This window comes from Squalius cephalus (genome assembly GCF_949319135.1).
Source record: "Squalius cephalus genome assembly, chromosome: 2".
NCBI classification, from domain to species: domain Eukaryota; kingdom Metazoa; phylum Chordata; class Actinopteri; order Cypriniformes; family Leuciscidae; genus Squalius; species Squalius cephalus.
The window spans coordinates 4425125-4431274 of record NC_137123.1 but is presented as its reverse complement, the minus strand read 5'-3'; the positions used below and the strand labels follow the sequence as shown (position 1 = coordinate 4431274).

At 41.7% G+C, this 6150-nt stretch overlaps 1 protein-coding gene across 2 annotated transcripts in view; it reads right to left on the bottom strand.

The window, feature by feature from the left end:
• The window catches only part of LOC307154538 (uncharacterized protein), a 69107-nt gene that overhangs the window by 42996 nt on the left and 19961 nt on the right, over positions 1-6150 (bottom strand). The gene's annotated exons all lie outside the window — the stretch shown is intronic.

Here is a 6150-nt window from a genome sequence, read left to right as displayed (position 1 = left end):
TGACTCAAACTCACGGTGCTTTTCGATGGAGCAGCGATTACAGAGCCGTACATAACTGACAAACTGCGCATAAAAAATAATCGCAGCCTTTGCGATTTTAAAATCGCGATAAGCCATCTCGATTTAAGTGTGATTACATGGAAAGTGCGATTAATCGTTCAGCCCTATTCGACACTGTGAATCATCAGATCCTTCTGTCCACCCTCTCGTCACTGGGCATCACAGGAACTTTCCTCCACTGGTTTGAGTCCTATCTCACAGGTAGGTCCTTCAGGGTCGCATGGAGAGGCGAGGTATCCAGAGCACATCAGCTGACCACAGGGGTTCCTCAGGGTTCCTCAGGGTTCAGTGCTTGGACCCCTCCTCTTCTCCATCTGCACCACATCACTGGGACACATCATTCAGGCACATGGTTTCTCTTACCACTGCTATGCTGATGACACAGATCTTCCTCTCATTTCAACCAGATGATCCCACAGTAGCTCCACGGAAGCTTTCTGGCAGAAATCTCCACATGGATGAAGGAACATCAGTCGTGTTCGTCACTTATTTGGTTCCCCTGGAAACATTTCCATTGTGGTCTGTTATTTGCAGCGCGTTTCTGTATTTGGTTGTGTTGTGAGTATTTGAAGCACACGTGTTGTGAAACTGATGATGATGTTTTCTTAATTTGCGGGTGTTTTTTTCTATTTGCATGCATTTTCTTCAGTTGCAGTGCATTGAGCTCTCTCTGCCACCGTAATATTTGCGTTGGGGTGTGAATAATCCAGAATTATGCTGTCATTAAAACTGAGAAAACAATGACCTGCACAATGAGCCTTTCAGTATGTGAGAGGGAACTAAAAAAGAAGCAATTTATATACTGTATATATATATATACACTCACCTAACAACATGACATCATGACTTTGCGTAAACATACACGCCACTTTCAAGTCAAGTGGTGTGTTATCTATACGCATTTTGAGCTATCCGCGTGTATGTCCACGCCGAAACGAACCGTCATCTTGCGCGTGTATGTCTACGCCGTTAAATGTCCGAGCGAAACGCAGGTAATAAATGGTATTAACCCCAGTGACGGGTAGGTTTAGGGACGGGGTTGGGGTAGGTCATATATATTTATATATACAGTAATTTAACGTTAAGTCAACAGCGTTGATAAACACGCTGAAAAGTGATTATGCGTGTTGATAGCACACCAAAAATGGAAATACGAATTGGCGTGTCATACATACGCCATTTCATGAGATCAGTCTGCACCTAAAGGATTATTAGGAACACCTGTTCAATTTCTCATTAATGCAATTATCTAATCAACCAATCACATGGCAGTTGCTTCAATGCATTTAGGGGTGTGGTCCTGGTCAAGACAATCTCCTGAACTCCAAACTGAATGTCAGAATGGGAAAGAAAGGTGATTTAAGCAATTTTGAGCGTGGTATGGATGTTGGTGCCAGACGGGCCAGTCTGAGTATTTCACAATCTGCACAGTTACTGGGATTTTCACGCACAACCATTTCTAGGGTTTACAAAGAATGGTGTGAAAAGGGAAAAATATCCAGTATGCGGCAGTCCTGTGGGCGAAAATGCCTTGTTGATGCTAGAGGTCAGAGGAGAATGGGCCAACTGATTCAAGCTGATAGAAGAGCAACTTTGACTGAAATAACCACTCGTTACAACCGAGGTATGCAGCAAAGCATTTGTGAAGCCACAACACGCACAACCTTGAGGCGGATGGGCTACAACAGCAGAAGACCCCACCGGGTACCACTCATCTCCACTACAAATAGGAAAAAGAGGCTACAATTTGCACGAGCTCAAATTGGACAGTTGAAGACTGGAAAAATGTTGCCTGGTCTGATGAGTCTCAATTTCTGTTGAGACATTCAGATGGTAGAGTCAGCATTTGGCGTAAACAGAATGAGAACATGGATCCATCATGCCTTGTTACCACTGTGCAGGCTGGTGGTGGTGGTGTAATGGTGTGGGGGATGTTTTCTTGGCACACTTTAGGGCCCTTAGTGCCAATTGGGCATTGTTTAAATGCCACGGCCTACCTGAGCATTGTTTCTGACCATGTCCATCCCTTTATGACCACCATGTACCCATCCTCTGATGGCTACTTCCAGCAGGATAATGCACCATGTCACAAAGCTTGAATCATTTCAAATTGGTTTCTTGAACATGACAATGAGTTCACTGTACTAAAATGGCCCCCACAGTCACCAGATCTCAACCCAATAGAGCATCTTTGGGATGTGGTGGAACGGGAGTTTCGTGCCCTGGATGTGCATCCCACAAATCTCCATCAACTGCAAGATGCTATCCTATCAATATGGGCCAACCTTTCTAAAGAATGCTTAGAGCACCTTGTTGAATCAATGCCACGTAGAATTAAGGCAGTTCTGAAGGCGAAAGGGGGTCAAACACAATATTAGTATGGTGTTCCTAATAATCCTTTAGGTGAGTGTATGCATACAGTGGGGAGAACAAGTATTTGATACACTTTTTCCCACTTACAAAGCATGTAGAAGTCTGTAATTTGTATCATAGGTACTCTTCAACTGTGAGTGACAGAATCTAAAACAAAAATCCAGAAAATCACATTGTATGATTTTTAAATAATTAATTTGCATGTTATTGCCTGACATAAGTATTTGATGCATCAGAAAAGCAGAACTTAATATTTGGTACAGAAACTTTTGTTTGCAATTACAGAGATCATACGTTTCCTGTAGTTCCTGACCAGGTTTGCACACACTGCAGCAGGGATTTTGGCCCACTCCTCCATACAGACCTTCTCCAGATCCTTCAGGTTTCGGGGGTTGTCGCTGGGCAATACGGACTTTCAGCTCCCTCCAAAGATTTTCTATTGGGTTCAGGTCTGGAGACTGGCTAGGCCACTCCAGGACCTTGAGATGCTTCTTACGGAGCCACTCCTTAGTTGCCCTGGCTGTGTGTTTCGGGTCGGTGTCATGCTGGAAGACCCAGCCACAACCCATCTTCAATGCTCTTACTGAGGGAAGGAGGTTGTTGGCCAAGATCTTGGGATACATGGCCCCATCCATACTCCCCTCAATACGGTGCAGTCGTCCTGTCCCCTTTGCACAAAAGCATCCCCAAAGAATGATGTTTCCACCTCCATTCTTGACAGTGTAGTGTGTTACTAATGGTTTTCTTTGAGACTGTGGTCCCAGCTCCCTTCAGGTCATTGAACAGGTCCTGCCGTGTAGTTCTGGGCTGATCCCTCACCTTCCTCATGATCATTGAGTTAATGAGACCTCATGATCACTGCAGTTAATACAAGTAATGAGTGGAGAACAGGAGGGCTTCTTAAAGAAAAACTAACAGGTCTGTGAGAGCCGGAATTCTTACTGGTTGGTAGGTGATCAAATACTTATGTCATACAATAAAATGCTAATTATTTAAAAATCATACAATGTGATTTTCTGGATTTTGTTTTAGATTCCATCTCTCACAGTTGAAGTGTTCCTATGATAAAAATTACAGACCTCTACATGCTTTGTAAGTAGGAAAACCTGCAAAATTGGCAGTGTATCAAGTACTTGTTCTCCCCAGTGTATATATATATTTGTTTATTTAGAATATACTCAATCATCACTCTATTATATTCATGTATATACATGTTATGGACATCTCACGTTAAAATTATATTTTTGTACATAAAAATAATAATAATTGCCTTTTTTTAAGGTAAAAATAACTGTTTTCAATAACACAATTAAATAACTGGAAACATTTAACATTTGGTGTAAATGAATGCATTTTATGAAATTTCACACTCCTAAAGAAAGTGAAATTATTGTAAAATCATAGTGCATTTTTTTCTGTAAAAAAAAAAAATGACATTGTATATTTATGTTATGTTATTTATATTATTTTACTGTATTAATACTGTCAATTTATTTCATTTGAGCCCACAAATAAGGAACCCTACTGGTTATAAATTTAAACTACAAACCCATAACCAAATTTAACTATTTGAACATCAACTTACCTTTATTACCTCAACCCAACCATTAGCAATAGCACACATGTATTAATTAATCACTGTATTGACAACTACAATGATCTTGATCTTGAAATAATGCAAAATGCAGCACATTATTAATGCGTTCGTCGTCTTCTCCTCAACCTAAACACAGACTCTTCAATATAAAGGTGGCCCACAAAACACAGATAACAGAAACACTTTAAATCCCAACAGATCATTTAAGTGCAATGAACTTTTTATACATGCAATGAGATAATGAAATGATTAATCAAGTGATGACGACCCTTTGTTATCACACCTGCTGTCCACAACCAGAATCACACAGTCAAAAAACAACAACAAAAACAAAACGGTAAAATGCATGGCAGCACAGGATGCCAAATGTTTACATTTAATGGACAAAACAGTCAAAGACCATCAACTGAAGTAATCAGGGATTGAAATTAACACCAGCCAAATGCTGGTAAAAAGCAACGGTGGCGGGTAAGGTTGTCGAATCACAAGACAATTTGGAGTGTTAATTTCTGCGTTTACTCACTTTGCTGGGGAAGTTCGTGTTAGACAAATCTGCGCAAATACTCAACTCATGAGTTATCATGATATTTTAATTACATCGTATAGCGCAGAATCTGCGCATATCTGGCTAACTTGAAAACACACGTCACTACACAACAAATAATGGCGCGCTTGTTCATTTGCATTGAAGCAATAGCGAAGATTCAAAAGCATTTGGAGAGACAGAAAGACATTGTTATTTTCAGAGATTGAACTCTTCCCGTCTGGTGCCGACTCCCTCGTTGCCCAGGATCCATCGCAGCATCCTAACACTGCAACGAGCTCCAATGCTCAACGGGACACTGCAACTGAACCTCCAGCAACACTGTGTGGCTGCCGGCCTAGCCGAGCCGCTTCCCATACCCTGAGGCGCCACGGCTCCACCATAAAGACTTCCGCCACCATCTCCAGCGTCCTCCTACACCTCAGCACAACCCACCATTCCTGCAATAGAAAAATGGACAGTGTTGGGGTTGAGACAAGCGCTAATCAGCGCTGATGTTAATTTTTCTAGGAGAATGAATAAAGCACAACTGTACAACCTGTAAAAGTTTCACTCCAAACAGCTTTCCTTTCTCCAAGATCCACTCCACCTTCAAATTCAGCAAAAAAGGCAAGTAATCACAAGGCCCCAAACTCACGAATCCAGAAGGCACCTTCTCCCTATCTCGCAGGTCCTAGTCTTCTGCGAGCGCAGATTCTGCCGCCGCCACCAGGCCCTACTCTTCTCTCTGCTCCGCAAGCTATAGACCGCAGCTTTCTTCGCCCTATCAGCGCCAACGGTACAGGCTCAGCTACCACAAACTTTTCCTGTCACTTTTTCCAATCCTTTCCCTTGTCCATGGCCTGAAGCCACACCATTTCTACCCCCCCCCCCCCCCCTCCCCAGCTCCTAAAATTGTTCTCCTTTCACTCTGTTTTCCGCAACGCTGATGCCCATCCCGCCAAACGCTACAGCTATGGAACTTCCCCCTGTTGCCAACAATGTCAGAGTACAGATCCTCGCAGATGCAGACATCAATGTATCTTCCCTTCTATCATTACTCCCTCCCTCCATCTCAAAGCGGCAAATCGACTGCAGCGATTTTGCAGTCACCCTCAAAAATCCAGTTCATAATTCTTCCCGCATTCTTTCGTTTTCTGAATTTGTTATTGCTTTCAGTCGGTATAGTAAAATAAATTGCGCCGCACTTCCCCACAGGAGACGAGAATTAAACGACTATCTCGCGATAATCGCAGAGCTCTCGTTATCGTACGGAGGAACCCACTTCTATATGTAGCGTTTATACGCCCACGTATAAATATAATTAATTATTATTCATAACGAATTATGATCAATAATTAATAATTTAATTATTTTCAAAATTTACTGTAACAGAATCAATAATATGATCATTTATCAGTTCATCCAATGAACAGAAGGCATAAACAATTATTAACTCTAGGAAATATAATATCTTCCTGGCCAAGAAAGAATAACCCCCTAACAGTAGATTAAGAAATAGGGTAAAAGCATAGGTAACTTTTGATCGAAGTTCAAGACAATAAATTTGATAAGCACATACACAAGCAATATCTTT